General features: G+C 45.2%; 1 long non-coding RNA gene across 1 annotated transcript; it reads left to right on the plus strand.

Moving 5' to 3' along the window:
• The first annotated feature begins 12,842 nt into the window (after nucleotides 1-12,842).
• On the plus strand, nucleotides 12,843-13,406 carry LOC146171020 (uncharacterized). The gene is made up of 3 exons (XR_014703048.1): nucleotides 12,843-12,882; nucleotides 13,023-13,172; nucleotides 13,313-13,406. It is a non-coding gene; the product is annotated as an uncharacterized LOC146171020 (long non-coding RNA).
• Nucleotides 13,407-21,432: the final 8,026 nt, after the last annotated feature.

A 21,432-nucleotide genomic window follows, 5' to 3' on the forward strand; every position in this document is an offset into this window, starting at 1 on the left:
ATATCGAGGATCGGGCCCCCCAGGAAACCTCATTTGAACCTTCCACTTCCGCGCTTTCCGTCGTCTGGTCCCCATGGCAACCAAAGGAGGCGAACTCGCTAAGCCTAGCAGCTCGGTAAATCCGGAAGCAATCAGAAAATATAGCGCGTTTTATCGCTAAAATTTGATAGTGCGGGCATCATGAGACATAACATAAGCTTCGTTGACCTTTCGTTTTCCCCGAACGCATGACACCATGGAGCGGCGACGACGAATGTGTGCCGAGGCGAGCGGCCGCCGCTTGGCCGAACGCCGCCATGTTACCGTAAACCAAGCGACCCAACTATAGTGCTCTAGAATATTGGGCAGTGTGACGACCGGCGCCGGAGAGCGGGCCGCTTTTGCGATGACAGGAACCGACTACCGCGAGAGGGCGCGACGTGCAACAGGGGTGCCATGTTCGCCGCTCGGCGCGTAGCAGCCGCGGGGATAGCGGGGGTACAGAGGAGGGGCGCAGTTCTCATTGGAGCTATTTTGACACGCTACGCAAATGGTGCGATATTTAATAAAGGGGCTACTTATTACAAGTGCTTAAACTCATCCCTGCCATTCCATTACGTTAATCTGGAGACGCCGTGGTAGCTTGGACAGTCCTACGGAGCAGCGCGCGATGTTTTAATCGCTATTTCAAACTCTTTCAACATTTCTTCCTGCGGACAGCCATAAATCATCCAGATGAGCTTGTACTTAATGTTTTCAACGAAGCGTGATGTTTGCATTTGTTCTTCCAGTAAGGGAATAAAGGCTACTGCCGAGGAACGCTATAGCGTGTTAATATATTAACACGCGGAGAATAACAGTATACATGCGAATCAAAGCTTGTGCTTCGTAAGGTCTCTTAGAAACAGCTTATTTTTTACGAACCTTATTTACGAACACCTGCTTACATTTTGCTGCTTGTGCTTATTAATGCATAACAACGTTTACCTTAGATCGTCAGTAATTTGTAATATATCTCTTTAATAGGTGTTCTGTATGTGCCCTATAATCACCGCTTATAGAAATTACAAATACAGTGTGCGAGCAAAACACATTTATTTATTACCGTTCTATTGTAAAACCGACGCGGTGGCCTTGTGGTAGAGCATCCGCCTCGCATTCGGGAGGTACCGGGTTCGATCCCTGGTGCCGCCGGTTACCCACCGGTTTTTAAATGGGTACAAGCTTTCCCCCGGCCTGGTGCTCGGCTCTTCTGGGGTGAAATGCTTGGGAAAAGGGGTCACGGCCCAAATAGTTGCGCCGATGTGGCAGTGATTCGTTCCGCCATCGGACAACAATAAGTCCGCCTTGCGCGGCAACAGCCCATTATGTGGCCCCTTTTTGTCCTGGAGCCCCTTGCGACTGCTGCCCTACCCGACCTGTGAGAACCAGACCTTTGCAGGTCATTAGTTGTTCGAAACTTTAAGCCCTCTAGGGAGCACAGCAGGGTTAGCAGAGCCTCTTCCAAACGCACACCCCTGAGAGAGCCGGGCGCCGGGCCGGGGGACGCTTGTACCCATTTTACCGGTGGGTTGGACTGTGAAAAAGGCTGACCGCCGAAGAATTGACGCGTTTGAATTGTGGTGCTGGCGAAGACTCTTAAGAGTTCCTTGGACTGCCAGAAGATCAAATCAGTCGATATTGTCGACCATAAACCCTGACTGCTCATTGGAGGGTCAAATTCTAAAGTTAAAGCTCAGCTACTTTGGTCATCTGATGAGAAGAGAGGAGTCGCTGGAGAAAGATTTGATGTTGGGAAAGGTTGAGGGTTGCCGGAGAAGGGGTAGGCAGCGAACGCGATGGTTAGATGGCATTCTCGAGGCATTGCAGATGAAGCTATGTGATGTTAAGAAGATAGTGAGAGACCGGAAAGCGTGGCGTGACATGGTCCATAGGGTCACGAAGAGTCGGACACGACTGAACGCCTGAACTGAACTGATTGTAAAACTCTGCGGTATTTAGCGACAAAAAAAAAAAAGAAGGAAATTATACGTGACTCAAGCATTTATTCTCTGTTCGTGATTAACAAATACATATATCGCGGACATTTGTTTACGTGCCGCTGACCAAAGGGTGAACCAGCTGTTTAGATTTAAAAAATGTCAAGTACAGCTATGGGACAATACTTCAGATAAAATATGAAAAATTAAACCTGTCACAAACGTATACGAGGGAATACGTTCATAGTGGGCACTTGAGAGCGGACGCTTTATTGGCATCAAACGGTACAGAGCAAAAATAAAACACTTATAATTTCTCGTCGTATTGGCAGATATGATGCAGCTTTTGGCGCGCACCGCAAGGAAACGAAAAATGCGAAAACGGTGACGGGCACCAAATGCATGATGCAATTAGTATAAGGCCGAATTCAGATGCGGACACTAATGCGTGTTTATTCTTCGAGTGTGTGGTATGGGAAATGTGAGTAATCGACTCTATAAAGTCGCCAACTACTGCTTGCGGGACTATAATCGAGCTACTTGCCGCGGGTACTCTTTGCAGAACTAATCAGGCTATAATTGTTACCAAGGTTTATATTACACGTGGAATACTCCAAGGGAATTCAATTAGTTTCCCTTTGAGAACTCTTGTCGTGGTTCGCTTACTTCGCAAAGAGCGAAGCCGCAAAAACACATGAACTTTCATTATTTCAAGTGTGAGCTTTCTGGTGCTCTAATAGGTAACATTTTTGAACCTCCACATTTTAGATGAAGGTTGCAAAATCTCAAGTGCAAAGGCGTCCAAAAGGATCGTACACCCGAGCCAAATTTTTGGGTAAATTGCGACTATAGCTTAGAGCCTATGGCGCAGTTTTTGTTCGTGGCGAAAAACCGTGCCGACCTCACAACCTCTCTTTCGCTGAAGAATTATGTAGTGGAAGCGAATTAGGCGTACACTATAGCCTCTGCGTCCTCTATTTTCCATCGTTCTTTTTTTTTTCAAAGCTATTCTTTTTTTTTTTTTTCATTTTATATGTGCACGAAAACAGGACTAGAGCGATGTCCTGGGGTCAATGACTTACATATTACCGGTTGCTTGAGCACGCAGAATAAAAACTACCTAGAATGAAAACATTTTCTGGAACAATTAGGTCATTGTGAAACTATAATGCAATGAGATTAAATGTCTTAAGTATAGCGCGCATCTCTGGGTACTTAAACCTACCCGTTACAGCAATGTTCCAATTTATGGAAAGAAAATAAAATGATTTGTTCTCATATTAGTGTACAGTTTTACGAAGCTGTTGACTTAAATTTCGACGCTTATATCTACGCGTTCGATTGCAGCCTTTTTGTGTGCTTTCTTCTTGATTCGCAGGCCTCCATTTGGTTCTTAAGCTCGATTGTTTCCCTTCTTTATTGCCTGTTATATTTCTCCATTTTTCTTCGTCTTTAGCTGCCTGCGTGCCTCCTTTCTCCCTCCCTTGTAGGCGACACGTCTCTTTTCTTTCTTTTTTTTCTGTGCATCCTTTACTTCCCACTTCTTCCACCTTTCCTGACCACTGTGTTTGGTTATTTAGTAGCCGTTTACCTAGTGTCGTTCGTTTTTCATATCTCTACCTCTATGCGGGGTAGTCCATATTTAAATCATTCGAACTGGATGTCGACTTTTCTTGTGGCTTCAGGTAACTTACTGTAGTCGGCATAGTCTGCGCGTGAAACAACGGAATATACTATTTTTGACTGTTTTGATAATGGGGTTACTGTGGCCAGCTTTAGTCAGCGCTCGAACGCACATGTTGCATGTTTGACTTCTTCATACATCCTGTCTCCACACTGCCCTTTTTTCAAAACGAGTGCATTTCTGAACGTCAATTAGGTGCTTCAGGAATGCTAAAGCAAGCTGTACGGCGAGTGAAGCGTGGTGTGCGAGTCTGGATTTGTACGCCCTCTCCAAGCTGTTTTCTTCGGAGCCCAGCTCCTGTACATGTTGCTTCCGCGAGGTGTTGCCGACGGCCAAAAGGGAAAATAAATTAGGTGATTGCTAACAGTACTGAGCCCCATTAACCGGCATATTTATGAAATCTTGTCGCGAACAGCTCGAGAAGACGCACAAGCAAACAATAACGTACAGTGCGCGCGGTATCCACCCTTCTGCACAGCGCGCATACGCGGGCGCCCGGACGGCTGACACACCAGTTGCCGGTGGCGCCCTCTGCGCTGCGGCATCTCCGTCATCGCAAAAGCGGCCCCCCGCTCCCATGCATTTCGCGGCGCGGTCGACATACTGCCCAATCTTCTAGAGCACTATAACCCAACGGCGGCTTGGGGCGAACGCTATTTCCGAAAAATAGGGGCCGCCCCTAGCGTTAAACCAAGACCACAAGCGCGCCTTACGTTCTGCGCATGCGCATTTCGACGCCCCAAGCTCCTTGGGGGGCCCCAAAGCTTGGGGCTCCTATTCTAAAACTCTCTATTAAAAGTAGAGAAGCCTGGGTAACCCTGCTGCGAAGCGACGTCCCCGCTGACCAGCAAAAAGCCGTCCGCTAAGCGGCTGAGGCTGCGAATAACCAATGTATATTCGCCAGTCCTTAGTCGCGGAGGTTCGAGCCCTCGTTCCTTAAGCCTGCGAAAACTTTAGAGGATAAGGGGCACCACAGGCGCGCTCCGTTTAGGCATGTCTGAGGAGTTGTACAAGGAGTCGCTGGAGCGACGTGCTGCGCGCAAACGCCGGCGCCGTGCCGAGGAGACAGATGAAGAAAGGCAAGAGCGGTTAGCTTAGCAACGCGCCTATGCCGCAGAATGGCGAGCCCGGCGGCGTTCTACAAGTTCAGTGAGCGAGAGTAGTTTCATGGACTCTCTGAATGCCGAAGAATCGTCTATGAGAAATACAGAGCGAGAGTACTACCCTATGGGGTAGCAGTCTAAACTTGGTGATGTATAGACATTCGGACGACTATGTAATTACCAGTGTTCAGACCAAGAGTCACTACTTTACGGACCACCAAAGCGTGGTCATTGGAATAAACAAGCAGTAGAAACCATGTTGTGTCCAGAGTAAATCCTTTAGTTTCACAAAAAGCGAAGCCATGCCAAACCACCTGCAGAACCCAGCGCAGCCAGGGAACTATTGCTTTCGCAATCACTCAGGTTTACACAGAGCTAAGCCACAGCTAATTTTTACTGAAAGGAGTGCGGAGAGTTTCAAACTACTCCAGCCGCATCGAGCAAATATGAAGCATTTGAACCGTGCTAAGTTAGTTGCCCTCGTCTAAGAACTAGAAGTTAAGGCTTTTTCGGCTTCGAAAACTTCAAGGAAGGAATATATGTTATGGTACAATACGTGGCGGTACGAAACTGGGGACTCGTCAGATGTAACTTACTCAAACGTCTGCTTCAGGCCAAGACATTCTTCCCCGCTGTGGCAAAAGCCATTGAGGCGGCTCTGGCCTTGCCAATTACCACCTGCGCTGTTCAGCACAATGAGGAGAGTAAAAACCTGGCTACGCTCAACAATGACAACCAAAGGCTGGACGGCCTTCTTATGATGAGGGCACACAAAGAAAGTGCGATGAAGAACAAGACTGACTTTATCTCCTGAGTCATCACGCACCAGAAAAACCCCCAGAGTCTGCAGCTGCTATTTAAGGATGACCGACTGTCTGCATTCACATGTTGGGGACGAGGAGGAGGAGGAGAATGAAAAACTCTATTTTACGAAGAATTCGGGGCACGCAGGCTTCCTGGGTCTCCACACGACCCTGCTCGCGATCTGAACGTTCATGCAATGTTGATCCATGACGTATGCGGCCCGATTGACGACAATCTTCTGCCTGGCCGGGTCCGCTGACCGCAGTGAGGTCTCCCAGTCCTCCCAGCATATTGTGCTGTGTACTTTCGTCAGCTCAAGTGTGTTGAGAACCGTCCGTAGCAAGACTGCACTACTCTTCACGAAGTGGCATTTTGCTTCTTGGTCCAATAATAAAACTCAATGTTTCTAGAAAGATGGCTCTGTGTGTAGTTATTCTTTCAAGTTCTTCAAGTTATTCTTAGTTCAGAGCGCTAATAGGGTTTTTTTATGCTAATCTACTTCCCCTCCCCCCACCTCACACAACACCCCCCGATAATCCCCCCCCCCTTTACCACCTTCTGCAAAAGGTTCGGCGGACGCCCTTGAACCGCAGTTAGGGTGCAGTTTAAGGTGCATGAGACAGCACAATTCAGATCCAGTAGTGACGACGCCATAGTGAACCGCAATTTTAGTTCACTATAGGCACGATTTTCTCACCCCCTTGAAAGCAGCGCGTAAAACAACGAAGCACAGGCTGGAGAATCCTCCAGTGATCGTCGTTTTAACATTGTGTATTAAGTAATTTTGAATTTACGCGCGAAGGTTGCTAGTTGCAATAACCTCCTCGAGGGGGCAGATCATTGACCAAGTATTGTGGTGATGCCAGTATCATTTCTTGCAATGCTAATGCGCTTTTTGAACACACCGTGCAAGAAAATAAGAAAGTTCATTAAAATGAATACGCAAAGAGCTAACGAATCTGCAAGTGTCCTAATAAAAATAAGGAAATATATGCGATTCAAATGTAATTGCGGAATGTCAAGCACAGCTCACTATGCTCATGTGCTAGGCGTAGGGTCTGACGTATATATACGAGGACGCAAGATGGGTAGCTGTACGCAAGTACATATACTGAAATTGAACAGTAAGTTGTGTCTAATAAGTCACGTCACGCTCGCAGAAGCGTGAATTGTTGTGACACGCAGAAGCGTGCACTGTTCAACATATTTTTTTCTTACATATACTGAAATTGAACACTAATTTGTGTCTGATAACTGCTGCGTGAGACTCGCAGGAGCGTGAATTGTTGTGACACGCAGAAGCGTGTACTGTTCAACATATCTTTTTCTCCATTTTTAATACTTCGACCGAGTTATTTCTTTGTCAAGGTGCCAAGGATAGTGTCCGAGCTGAAAAGTGGCCTTCAAACCTACACAAGGTGCGGCGGAGCCTCGACATGTTTTTTTGGATATTTTGCAGCCCTATTGCAAATGTTCCTAATTCCCAGCGAGGTTCTTCACGAACAGTAGCAAGAAGCTTTTCACAATGAGCGTCGTGAGTATCATAGCAGTGATAAATGCGAGTGTAGGGAAAGTGATCACGTTCGGAACGACTGCTTTTTTGTCAAGCTGGTGAAACCGCCCGCGTGTATATATGCTACGAGTGAAAGGTCAGTGCGCACTTCTTGTTTTCTGAACGCTGAAATGAAGCTGTGCATCGTTCTCTTAAGTGATCCGAGCGTACGTGTTCCTGTTACGTATCAATGACTGATTGTGTTTCGTGTGTGTTTTGCTTCAGATCTGTCGTGGGTGCGACGCGACCTTTCTGTTTGCGTGCGCGAAACGATTCTACCTATACACGGAGAAGCGTCGCCATCAGTCTGTGGTTTGCGATGGTAGGTCGTCTGATGCGCTTTGTTGGAATTAATTGTGTTATGCGAGCTCTTATTACAACCGAGCGCCGATGGGATTGTTGTTGATGTTCTTGGCGTCTGTATAGCCATAGATTGCAATATACACGGGGGATTGTTACTAAGATTTAATATAGTAAAAAGAAAAACATCTTTTTTTTTTTTTAAATAGGAAGATCACTGTTGAAGTGACATGAGGATGCCAAAAAGGTCTATAATAAAGATAGTAAAACAGAGTGGGCAGTTTAATGATACAGAATGAAAAAATATGTTGACACAATGAGAAATTAAATTTTACATTTATCGGTTAACCACAATTTCCCAATCGTTGTCAAGATTTAGTTCTGAGCAAATAAAAAATTAAGCGAAACCTCTACATTTTTGTTTTGTTAAATGGAATGATCACTGTAGAAATGACCTGAAGCCATGAACGTCTGGTCTGTATGATTAATAAGGTTAGTGAAACAGACTGGGCAGCTTTATGATACAGAATAAAAAAAAAATGTTGAAACAATATCTGAAATGTAATTTCATATTATCTGTTAACCATACAGTTTCCCAATTAGAGCAGTACAAAGATGGAGGTCTTTCTGCACTTTTTGCAGGTCAGGCGTCATGATATTTGCACTACAAAGGAAAGGACAACCAAAACGCACATAGCGAGGCGTAATGGAGTAAGGAGAATCTTGAAACCAGTACTCTCGACAGGAAACTACTGGCTTGAAAGTGTAATAGTGGTATATGAATTCAGCTTGCTATCACACGGCTCACAACTGATAGTGTGAACTTTGAACACCATAAATAAGCATTGGGGTGCAATTTCATGGCATAAGAGCAGTATTTATTCCTGCATGCCTTGGGGTGCATGAACTGACACTTCATAAGAATGATGAATGCTTATATTGATATTCGACACAGGTATCGGTGAGCAGAAGGTTAAGTAGGTAAGATGGAGCAGGTGGACTCGAACTGACTTTGCTAAGAAATTGGCTGCTGTATTTCACTACATTCCACAATGCCTGGTTCCACCACCGTTCTTTCGCATGCGCTAGAATGAAAAACTAAAGGGACCCGCAGAAAATAGAATCTCACAAGCTTCTGGACTCTCTAGAGTGGAAGTCTGCATATATAAACCAAACGCGAAAACGGAAATGTGGTTTGCGATTAATATGACAGCCCGAGGGACTCTAAATAACCCACGTACTGCTTTGGGAAGTATAAATCCGCATGGACTATGTAATCTCTGCAAAAGCACTCATAATATACAGTGTTCTGCAACTTAACCGTCTTGGAAAAGTTTCCAAGACGGTTCCGATAAAGTTGCCGAACACTATATACGTAGCCAGGTCTTGCTATTTTGGCTAAATGAAGCTGCAGGTGTTCTACTGCCCCACACTTGGTTTATGTGGAAGATATTCGGTTAAAAGAACATTACATACATTCACTCCAAGCCATATTTTTTTCATGCAAAGAACTACAGCCGCTGGTATCAAGACGGGGGCTCTACAGAAGCCGTAGAAAAAGGAAAAGAAAAGAAACTACCTCGACGCTTCTTGAACGACGAGGGAGGGGGAGAGGGCGTGAAAAAGAAAGAAAACTGCTTCTCGGGACCCGCTGCCCCCCATCGGTCCATCTCTTCTCCCTGCGGCAAAGCGGAAAGAATCACGGTAGCTTGTTAGGTGTGAAAAGCGCGGCGCGTTTCCATTACCGGAAATGGCACCGCTGCTCACCGATGCCGCCAGAGGCGCTGATGCTAAGGGCGCTGTTAGGGTGGCTATCCGCGGTCGCTGCTCATGCATGGGGGCAAGTGCGCGGACTGCGCATAATTGCATGATTTGCGCACCGTGGTTTGGCTTTGGAATGCCGCTGAAGGTGAGAAATGGCTCGGTGACGGTGGTTTGTCGACACAAAACAATTATGAGGCCCGAGTTAAGAAATATTCACCAATCAGAACGGCATTCTGTCTAGAGCAGACGACACGCAGTTGCGAGAATCAATTTTTTTTTCGGCATAAATTTGCGGAGGTTTAATTTAACGGCAGCTGGACCACTCATAAGGTTCAATTTGTGTGCTGGCATGAAAAGTAGCTGACACAGACCCTCAGACACCTTTCTAGAACGCCCATCCTTCCCCGCGCTGCTAGGGTGATTCGCTCCTAATGCCTTCAGATTTTAATTCATTTGCTTTCATCTCGGCTTCCTCAACAATGTGTGGCATTTTTCTTTATTATCACCACCTTTGCCTCCTGCGGTGGTTTTCTTCGAAGTCCACATGTCGACTAGAAGCTAATAACAATCTGCCTCTTAAGAGCTTCAATTTCAAGCTCATGTGATGTAAACAGAGCATGCAAATTCGCGCTAATACGGTGAGGAAAATTTCAACATATGCGGAAGGTGTTGCATGCTTTTCTTTTGCTCTTTAGATGATTACATGGCAAGACTACTCTGTGTCGCGCAGTGCGTTTGTATCGTGAAAGAATTAGTGGGGTTTTTCTTGCCGAGGCCAAAAGGAAATGACAAAATTGTACTGGAGGGCTACAGATTAATTTTTCGCCCCATTGAGTTCTTTTAAATGCTTTGTAATCTGAGCAATCGAACGTTTTTGAATTCCCTCTTCTAAGAAATGCTCCAAGGAAATGTAGCTCGTGGAGCATAAAAAAAAAAAAAAAAGAGATGAGTGCACTTACCCAGCAAAACAGAAAAAGACGTGTTTCTGACAGAATACTTGTTTATTAAATCTATCATTATGTGAAAATACGGTCGCCGGCATGTGTACATGATGGTACCCCAAAAAGACTTCAGGTGTCTAGAGAATGAAGTGTGGCAGTTTTCCCTTATTCTGCAGCCCGCTAAAGCACGCATGGCTTCACTCTCTTGGCTTTCCTTTCATCTTCCTTTTGATTTACCCCTTTCAAAAAGAAGTGAACCCGGGTTAAGCAGTAAAATTTAACTACAGAATTCGTCAGAGTAGGTGAGTGCTGGGGGCAGCCTATTTTTGTTGTTTCGCCAATCATTTTCCACATGTCAGTCACCGACTTAGCGTGGAGACAAGTTCTGCTGAAAAAGCTAGTAATTTTGTTCTCTAGTGTCATAATAAGGTTGTACAGGGAGTGTGTGGGATACAAAAGCCCGCCAAGGTCCCACAGCATCGATGCTTCTGCGGGCAAATCGGAGCTCGGCACGTCTTCTTTCTTCATTAGGCAAGCATCCTTGCAGTCCTCACAGTCTACAGACAACACACGTTTCCTTGCCACATAGCCAGCGATATAATATATAAGGCGGGCATCACTTCGTTCAGCTGAGTAGGAAGCATGGTCCACAGACACTTCAGCTGCATCGCATTGGAGTGGTCGGCTTTCTTCTTCTTGCTCTCCACCGTCGGTCTCATTCAGTAGTTCCTCTACAGATAACAATGACTCAACCACGCCATCAGGCACATTGCCTCCTTTGGGACTTCTGGCAAGACTATAGAAACTGAGGCACCTGAAAGTAAGCACGGAATAGTAACTCATCTTTGAAGCCAAGTGTAAACAATTTAAATATGCAGTGTATATGATGCATGCAAGGTAACAAACTGAATATGGCAGAAAAACAGCAAGATTAGTAATACCTCATGATGACAATGAACTGGGCCGGAAAGAAACCTATCAAGGAAAGAACGAAGAGAACCATGCATGAACTGAAGTCTGTATACGAGAACACAAATCACACCTGACGATCAAGACAGCACCAGCGGCCACTAAGGCAAGCACCTGAGAATGCGCATATACAGCGCTAAAAAGCGCGCCGTGGGATAAAATAGTTCATACCTTGCGTCAAAATGCTTCTCGCACACAGCAGAATTCTCTTCCAGTTGCTTATCAGCCCTGAGAATGGCGTTGGTCCATTTGGCGAATAACTCTTCCGAATTTGGAGCTCGGAAGAGGGACACTTTTTCTGTTGAAGATCTGTACCCAGAATTGCATCCAGGCACGAAGCACCAGCGCTGTGTCTTCTTTTTTTTTTTTGCTGTTGGTGGCATTCTCAAAGCCGAGCCGACAACAAAATAACCAAAAAATTTCAGAACGCAAAAAGCAGCGCGTGCGATGCGTTCTTACCACGTGCACAACGCTACTGCAGCAATGCGCCTGGCTGCTTGCTCTGACGGCGCCGCTGTCTTCAGCGCCCCCACGTGGCATCGGCGCGCTTTGGGGGCAGCTTTCGCCGGCCGCTTTGCACACCTCAAAAAGTTCTAGCCACCCTAACCACGGGGAGGCGAAAGGCATCGAGGCACCCTACCGCGGGGGGCGACAGGAATGCCGAAGCAGAGAGAAATAGCGGCGAAAAAAAAAAAGAATTGCATGCACCGCACACAGGGAGATTCTCCCTGCTTTTGCAGCTTCTCTCCCCCCCCCCCCCCTCCTCCCTTCTTGAGGTCACGTGGCCAAAAGGCGGGAAAACACATCCCGCGCGAGCTAAGATGCGCGGCACCACTCAGTCGACGGCCAGCCTCCGTGCGGGCGCGATGCCTACTGCCTAATTTTATCGTCCGCTTTTATTTCGCGCAAATTCAATCTGTCTCAACCTCCTGCAGCAGTCAGCGTTTGAAAAGAACAGCCCATATATGCAGCTGATGATTGCAGCCGCTCTGTTCAGATTCTTCGTGCCGAAGTTCACCAAAACATGCGTAAGTACATGATCTTTCGGTCTTGATCAGAGGAGCTTTTTGCTAGATTCGATATTATACTGAACATAATAATGTATTGTTTTGGAGCATATGTTCGTCTTGTTATATACTCCTTGCATCTTTCTTCACACACACACAAACACACACACACACACACACACACACACACACACACACACACACACACACACACACACACACACACACACACACACACACACACACACACACACACACACACACACACACACATATATATATATATATATATATATATATATATATATATATATATATATATATATATATTTATATATATATATATATATTCATTCATTCATATATGTATATATGAATGAAAGAAGCCGACAGTTGGCGAGGCCAAGGAAAGCGTTGGGGATGGTACTTTATTTCTTTTTTCTAATGTTTTACTTGGATAATCACAGAAATTAGTAATGTAATCTGTTTAGGGGAAAGATAATTAGACACAAAGTAGAAGAAAAAAAACAACGTGCCAATAGTGGGATCCGAACCCACGACCTCCGAATAACGCGTCCGGTGCTCTTCCAACTATATATATATATATATATATATATATATATATATATATATATATATAATTGGTGTGGGCGCTGATCACGCAGGAAGACTTGCTGAGCCGTTTGGAAACAAGGCTGCGGCTGGCTGCGGCTCATTTTGCTGCAGTCTGGGTCCTTGGGTATCCCCTGTCCCAAAATGCTCGCCTTTTAATATGGAGGGACACTCACTATACCGATCAGGTAAGTCCAATTAGCACATATTTTGTTCGATACGACAATATACTGCAACTGTTTCTGGAGCGCGTATATATATGCGCATCTTAATACTACGTACATTTTTTTTATAATCGATGTGTGCGCATTTCGCTCTGATTGCGCAGGAAGACGTGCTGAGCCGACTTGGAAACGATGTTGCGGCGGTGGAATTAGCTCTTTTCGCTGCAGTCCGAGGTCCGATCTCCTCTGCCCCAAAACGCCCGTCTTTCACTTCTTCACATCGAAGTGCATGCACTGACATGTATACCGACCAGGTAAGTCAAATTATCGCTGATTTTCTTCTATACGATAATGTACTGCAACTAAATATGTATTGTTTTGAGACTTATGCGCATCTTGTTACTGTAAATGCATATTTTGTAATTGGTGTGCGCGCCTTGCGCTGATCGTGCAGGGAGGCGATATCAGCTGATCTGGAAACTGGCTTCGACAGTGGAAGCTCGTTTCGCCGAAGCCCGAAGTCCTTGGTCTCCTCTACACTAAAACGGTGGTCTTTCGCTTCTTCATGGCGGTGCACTTGCCGGACAGGTATTAGCGCTGATTTTGTTCGGAAAATTCGATTATCCGACTCACATCGATGGGACGCATGCAACCCAGTTAAATGTCAAATGCTATCACTGATATAAATATTGCAGCACCCCTCGCCATAGGAGCGATCAGAAGCTGTACTAGCATCATCGCTACTGCCAAGCAAGCTCGTGCCAGGACTGAGTACAAGATTTCTGCCGTGTTTATTATTATTTTTTTTTTGCTGCTGTAATGATGTATATACGTGAAAATTGATGATTGAGTGATGCGGCATGCTGGTAACCTAAGTGAGCCAGTGCGTTCATTTTGTGGATTTTGGAATTATATATTATATATGCGATGCACACAGATCTGAGCCGCGTTTCACATTGATTTTGCTCTGTGCGCTTGCTTTCTGGGCAAGCAGTTGTATTTTCATCGTGCGGATTATTTCTTGGTGCTTACATGCTCATGAGGTGTTCAGCTAACTTGTTTCAAGCTTTAAAAATTTAGAACGGGTTCTATAAGCTTCTAAGAGTTGGGCTGTCTAAATAGCCGTCTTGGCTGATGAGACAATTTTTAAAATAATGCTCGGTTGTTAAATAACGAAAATAAAACAGATGACTTATCGTTAAATATCCGGTCGCTTTTGCTGTAAAAGTTCCATCCAGTTTGAGAAAATTAAACTGTATTCTACGGAATAAACTTATTGTAGGTTTCATGTAAATATCGCGGAAACTGTTTGTTCTGCCGCGTTGGAATCCCTCATACGCGCTCTATGACAAGCGGGGACACTTGGCTTTGCTAGAATTATTAAATTGCAGCATTAGCATGCAAGAACGCGCTTCGGGAGGATAAGGTTTGAGTGCGCTACGGTTGCAAATTGCAACATCATGACTCCAGCAAAACAAAGTGATCGCGCCTTTCTCGCGGATTCACGGATCCTGATTACCTATTGCGGCTTTGCGCTAATGCGTTTTCAGTAGGGTCGCATGAAGTCAAGCGCATAAAATATATTAATGTGATAGTGCAGTTGGTGGCAGTGAGCAGACATTATTTTTTCTACCTTTTCACCCTATATTTGCCTGCAATGTAAAAGTCTAGGCGAAAAGGAAATATTTAATTAAAACACTTTTCTTCATACAGCTGACCAAGATGGAACCTGCCGCAGATCCGACCAGTCGCAGACATCAAGTGATCGACAGGCTGCCAAAAGAAGGAAACCAAGCCTCAAGCCCATCTTCCATATGTGGCACACGCGCAGTGATATATATATCCACGCTTATTAAAAAGCAAATCGCGAGCTTTTTCTGAACGCTGTTGACAAATAAATTTTTCACCAACTACTGCAGCTTTTGTTTCTTCATGGCATCAGAAAAGCTACTGCTTTTCTTGATGCATTTGTATGTGCTACCCCGTTATATATGCATGGGCCACGATATATTAAATGCATGGCATGATACCTGCACGAGGGGCGATGCCGGCCACTAACCGGCGGCGGGAAGCAACCGGCCGACGTACGGTCTTTCGTCAGCAAAATGCTAGGGCAGACGAGCGGCCGACCATTCAGTAACGCTGGCAGACGGCAGGCCCACGTGCGGCAGGTGGTCGATCACGTCGGGCCAAAAGGTCGGGCCGTAGTCGATTGCCGAAAATCGGCCGACGTTAGGTCAGTGTCAATCCCCGACGCCGGCCCTCATTCGGGTGCCGAAGGTCGGCCGGCCACTTTTTGGTCAGCGAGAAAGGTCGGCCCTACCTTTTGCCACACACTTTTTTTTGCTTGGGAGATAGTGAGATACTTACGTATACGTTGCGGCTGCACTGTACTATTATAGTTACGGTAGTTGCGACCACAGTGCATCATAGTACAGACGCAACGTCCAGCAGCAGCTAGGCTGAGCGAACGGCGGTACTCGACGCAAACCCCCACAAACAGCCGGTCGTCAAGTGTGAGCGATGCCTTACTTGAGATGCCCGCATGTGGCTAGCTGTGCGTGTTTCATTTATGGACTTAGTCGCGCAGAGAAATCGGCGAGTATCAGGATTAAAGAATTTGTTTACGAATACTGAGGATTGGAAGCGCCCACCAGATTTTTGGGCTGCAGTTGCCTCTAGAAAAGAGACGCACCTGTCCGACGACAACGAAACTGCCTGCGGCAGCCCACCGTTTCTATCATGTTAGCAAGTCTGCTACGGGTATACGTATAGCTGAAGCGGTTTAAATCGCTATTTGCGCCATTGTTTGATATGCTAGCGCGAAGATATCTTGCATGCTTAACCTGGAAGCTGTAATCATTTGATTCCTTGAAACTCATCAAAATCTGCAACCGGTGCAGTTTCCCTTTAAGAGCTTTCGCCTTAATACAGCGCTCGATGTCATGCTGATGCCACATGTAACAGAAAAGGACTGCCTCAGTGTCACTGCCTACCTTCAGCGTGCAGAAGCAGCCCGACGACTCGCCCAGCTGCGCATAAAAAGCCAGCAAGGCACTAATGCCTAACGTAACCTACAATGACAATGAAGATTACAAGCCAGGAGAACGACTCTAGGTTTGGATGCAGAATCACCATCGTGGATTTAATGAAAACCATAAATTTTATGCTGCTGTTTCTGCAAATCAAGTTCACTCATTTAGATGAAATGGGCTATGGAATTGTACACAAGATGCTGCTGACAGCACGCCAGGGGTGATACATGTCCAGAAATTGTATGTTGTGCACTTAAAGCTCTATTATAACTGATGGACACTGTTTATATTTTGCTTGATGTTTATTTTTGCCTACCTTTCTATTCAATGTAGAGCATTGGGCCGATGCTTCTTTGAGGGGGAAGTCATACCGCAAAGCTTTTTTTTTTTTTTGACGCTTTACGCCACCTGGACGCAGCTTTTACTCTTTTTGTTGTACAATGATGATGCACAGAGATTTACCTCAAATAATTGCCACAACACTGCTTCTACATTGTTCTTGATCATTGTACTTGGCAGGTTTACCTCTGTTTCCTTGTTGCCTTTAAACTGAGCACTGGGCATTCTGTTGTTCAATGACCAGTGCCTTTGTCGTGATTGGCACCTTGTTGAACAAAATAAACTCTGAAAGTGAATCCAGTGTGCAGATAATGCTGTCAAACAGAGTACTGAGTTCTTTTTGGCTGATAGTAAATGATGGAATAAGAACACATGGTTGCAAGAGCATATGTAGGCTCTTGAAGAAGTTACCTGTGCTCCTTCTGCCATTAGCTTGTTAATCGGTTTGATGAACCACTAGTTTAAGAAACACTATCACCAACCAAATTATTTATTAGAATCCAACGTTTCGCGACCAACTCGGTCCCTTCCTCAGGGGCGACTAAAGTTTGAGGCCCGCAGTAGCAGGCAGCGGCCTATGTTTAGCCGATCTGAAGAAGAATGGCTATACACGCGCCTTCATTCCAATGTGCTTCCTGCCGTCGAGCTAGCAGGACAAGAGGGTCAGTCAGCACGGACACGCCGAAGCGCCCTCGCATTGTGCTCCCATACGTGGCGGGCACCAGGCGCTTGCACGCATCGTGCGCAAACACGTCTGTATGTCGCACAAACCTACCTCAACAGTCTGCCATTTTCTGCCGCTACCAAAAGACCGTATTCCCAGAGAAAAATAAGCAGGCATTATTTATAAAATCTCGTGCTCCGAGTGCTCTGCCACGTATATCGGCGAAACAAAAAATCTCTGTCGGCGCATATTGCAGCACAAAAATGACGCCCGGCAATTGAACTCGAAAAGCAACCCCCCTCGCCGAGCACTGCGAATGCGCCGACCACAAAATCGCCTTTGACGAGGTGAACATACTTGATGTGGAGACCAATCCTTTCAAAAGACGTCACGTCTTTTTTTCGGTTCATCCATCCGGCTGACAGCTGCAGCAGTGAACAGGAATCCGGGGACGCTACCCTGGCTCTGCTACGCAATTGGACTTCGCCACGTGTGCCTGCTACTGCGGGCCTCAAACTTTAGTCGCCCCTGAGGAAGGGACCGAGTTGGACCCGAAACGTCGGGTTCTAATAAAAAATTTGGTTGGTGATGGTGTTTCTTAAACTTTTGTTTCAAGTACCCAACCAGGCGGAGTTACACCGAAGATGTTCTCGTTCGAGTCAATGAACCAATAGGAAAAGCTTTAGGCCTTGCCAGTGACAGGCATCGTGAAGAACCAATGAGTGCGGAGGACAAGTCTATTTGCCATGTTTGAGCCTAGTCAGAGCGTCTATGAAGGCACACAAAAGACAACTTGATAAGAAGTTATCTAGCTCATTTTGGATATGTTGACTTTCATCTAGCAGTAGTTATGGCTGACTGCATGGCAGTGTTGCCTAGCCTCTGAAATCTGCTTCCAAAAATTGATGTCTACATACGCAGTTTACTTATGCAATTCGCTGGTGTTGGCAATACCTGTACTTTTTTTTTTGTATTTTCCAGTCTACAAGAGTTGAGTTTCTTGCTGTCTTTTTTTGAGACTCACTTTTGACAACTTGGAAAATGTTTCTTTTTGCAGAGTTCAAAGCCTGGAAGGACCATATGGAAATCTGTGAAGTGGCTCAATTTGTTAGTGGCAGGAATGGCTCATCTGCATACCATGCAGGTTTTTGCAAATGCACATCTGTTTGTTAGCAGACTTTGAAAAATATGAGGGCTAAGGAACCTGTTCCACATCATGTTCAAAATAGGCTGTGCTTATATGCCTAAGCTGCTTCTGACATTGCCATGGTGCTTTCGATTTTGTATACAAATGCTATCTGAATAAAAGGTGCCTACATATTTTGTATGTTTCATGAACTCAAGCATGTGATGGCTCACATGCATGATATTGTTAATGATGGTCCCCAAGATACACAGCATTTAATTGATGCTAATTATATGAAGTTAGCTGCACGTTAACCCTGTAACCGCCAAATGAACTCCCGAAAAACACACTAACATCGCCAGGTTTAGTTGTAATGTTTTTCATACCATTCTAATTCTAAAAAGTTTCCTTCATTAGTAAGCATGCTGTCACTTCGCCATCTTTTCTTTTTTTTTTTTTTACCAGTTTATGCACATCGCAAACGGGGTCGAGTAACTGTCAGGTACAAATTCTAGATTGTCAGCGAAGCTGCTGTCTGAACTACTTTACGAAAGAGCTCTTTTTTTATTGAGGCATCACCGCCACCGGCACTCTTTGTGTGTGGCACTATTATCATAAAATGACTTTTGTCATGCCAAAAATGTGTGCTAAAGACTGAAATGCGCATTTTTTTTCCATGGATAACTATGGCTCTGTAGAGTTGAAAATGCAATCAATGTATTTACCAAATCTATTCCTTTTTCATTGGCAGTGCAAGCAATGTAAGAGCAGGTTGGACAAGTGCCACTTGTCACTGGCAATACTGGCACAATTGCCAATGACAAATGAAGCTTTGAGATAAAGGACTAAGCCAGCATATAGTTTTGTGGATGCGGAAAGTTATGTGTAGTTAGTCAAGTTTGTACCCAGTCGTCTGAAAGATTCTCAACATTTTTACAATGATTATTGCAGACCTGCAATGAGACACTAGAATATTCACTTTTACCTAAAAAAGTGATGCTGCTTCAATAGAGGCAATATGCGAAAATGCCCATATGATATGCAGCAGCATTAGTAGTGCACAATAAAGGTTCCCAAGAGGCTAAAATTGTGGCCCTCCTACAGCCCGGAAATAAAACCCCATATACTTTGCTGATATGCACAGAAATACTGCCTTTTGATAACTAGACATACGCTGCACCTACCTCCACCATCTGTGCTTGCCTTGGATTGCAATGCCTTATGTAACGTGCACAAAGGGATTGTACTTTATTTTGCAATTAATTTCGCATGTACATTTTGGTGAACTGTATGCAGCCACAGGGCCTGCTTTTGAGCTGCATAGATTGTTTTCTCCTCATGGAAGTTTACAGTTGACAAGTGTTCTGTTCGGTTTATGGGGTTTAATGTCTATTGGCTATGAGGGATGCTGTAGTGGACAGCTCCAGAAAATTCTGACCACCTGGGTTTTTTATGTGCACTGACATCGCAAAGTACAAAGCCACCTTGCATTTCGCCTCCATCAGCTGCCACCGCAGCTGAGAGTAAACCTGTATCCTCGGGACCAGCAGTCAAGCTCTCTTATCACTGAGCTACCGCAGCAGGGTACAAGTGAACATGGCTGAAAACAGATCCACGGCATGAAAAGTTTTCCCAGCTGGTGTACCTGTAGGCATACGTTCAGTGCAGAAACATTTTCTACAAGATTTTGCCTTGCAAACAAGCAACATTTGTGCACAACCTGCGCTGTGTGCAAGGAGGCTGCAGTGACAAAGCCGGCACCTGTTTCCAAAGCTAAGGTAAAACTTGGCCACAAAGCTGCACATGCAAAAAATGAAATGATGCAGTTTGAAAAGCCCAATGCTCAGCTTCATTCAAAGATGTGTACAAAGCCAAAATTCCTTTCGCCAAACATGAAATCCATGTTTCCTGCACAGCTGTTTTGCATAAGATGCCCATCTGAAAACCGATAATCAAAAGTTTCGCACCTTGCTTAACTGTGAGGAATCCATTTTTATTGCATGCTTCAAGCTTACTCAAGCTGTTGGGATCTTCCTAATTCGTTAGCATTGTGCAAACTATTGCAGTGCAAGTTTGCCAGCTGGCTAATGTGCATCATTTAAAATGATGCACTCAAGCCCGCAACCAAGCTTGAACAAAACTAGCCAGGGTTCTTCAATAAATTTGCATTTCGGAAACAACCTGGAGCCTGAAAGTTGCAAGGAATGGCGATTGCTAAATGGCTTTTTTCAGCTGCACAGTGCCTTCAATAAGCTCAAGCTTATGACACTATTTGGCAGTAAAGTCTTCTTGGCCTGATTGGTGCACTATCCACAAAAAAAGCATTGGCACTCGTACTGAGCAGGTCTAGAATAGGAGATGTTAAATGGTTCACAGGGCAGAGCACAAGCTGCTTTATTCTAGGTGTAGGAAATTACCAACATTACAAAATAGAGAGAGGGTACGTACACAGGACAAGAAAAGAAATGGCTGACTAAATATTCTCAGCCTGTGGAGTCATCTGTCTGACTGTTGGGTCAAACGCTATGCAACCACTAGATAATTCCATCCGTAAAAGCTTGGGCTCGCCTCATAACAATGGCATTAATATTTTTCTATTTTGCTGCATTAAATAGCCGTATTGCTGACACAAGCTGCAAGTCTGCGAAGTGTTCACTAGACAAACTGCTTTCAAGCAATGTAAACCGTGAGCGCCACTACTTCTACCGTTCCACTAGCACAAGCAGCAAGCATCGGTGCCGGAGAGCTTCAAGCAAAGAACACTCAGAAGCATAAAAGTCGCACAAAAAAGTGCCTCGGTAGTAGTTAAACCGCTTGCGTTTTTCATTCCATAAGGTAAATGAAAATGCGGTGGCATTTCGAATGTCATCAACAGAGCGAGGGGTGCAGACAAGAGTAGTAGCCAAAGGATAAATCTTCCCTACCGTGGTGGCATTCTGTGCCATCAAGAACAGTTCCCTCGAATACCGCGCGATGGGCCCTACGTAGCCGCAGTGCTCATCAATGTGCTGGGTGATGAAAAAAGGTTAATAAATTATATTAAAAGCGATGGAATTCGGGCAAAAACAGCGGTAAGCAGATCAGAATAGCGTTTGGACAGCCAGAGAAAAGCCTACATTTTTTGTCCTGATTCAACCTCCTTAGTCCCGGCGTCACCCATTCCTTGGCACTTAGGTGCACACTTCTGAACCTAAGCACAAAGATATAACTTTCATAAAGCACAAAACAACCGGCGCAACAAAACGCAACATCGCGTATAGCGGGAACAATCGCGCCGTCGCGAGGACGTGCGGCGGCCCTTTGACGTCTTATGTCCTTACCTGCAAGAAAAAGCAGCACCTTGGATGTGGGACGTGTTATTTATTAGCGAGGACCGTGAAACTTGGTTATGGGTAAACATTCAGGACGAG

The sequence above is a fragment of the Amblyomma maculatum genome, unplaced genomic scaffold (assembly GCF_055883805.1).
Source record: "Amblyomma maculatum isolate TAMU_Amacu unplaced genomic scaffold, ASM5588380v1 scaffold_24, whole genome shotgun sequence".
NCBI lineage: Eukaryota > Metazoa > Arthropoda > Arachnida > Ixodida > Ixodidae > Amblyomma > Amblyomma maculatum.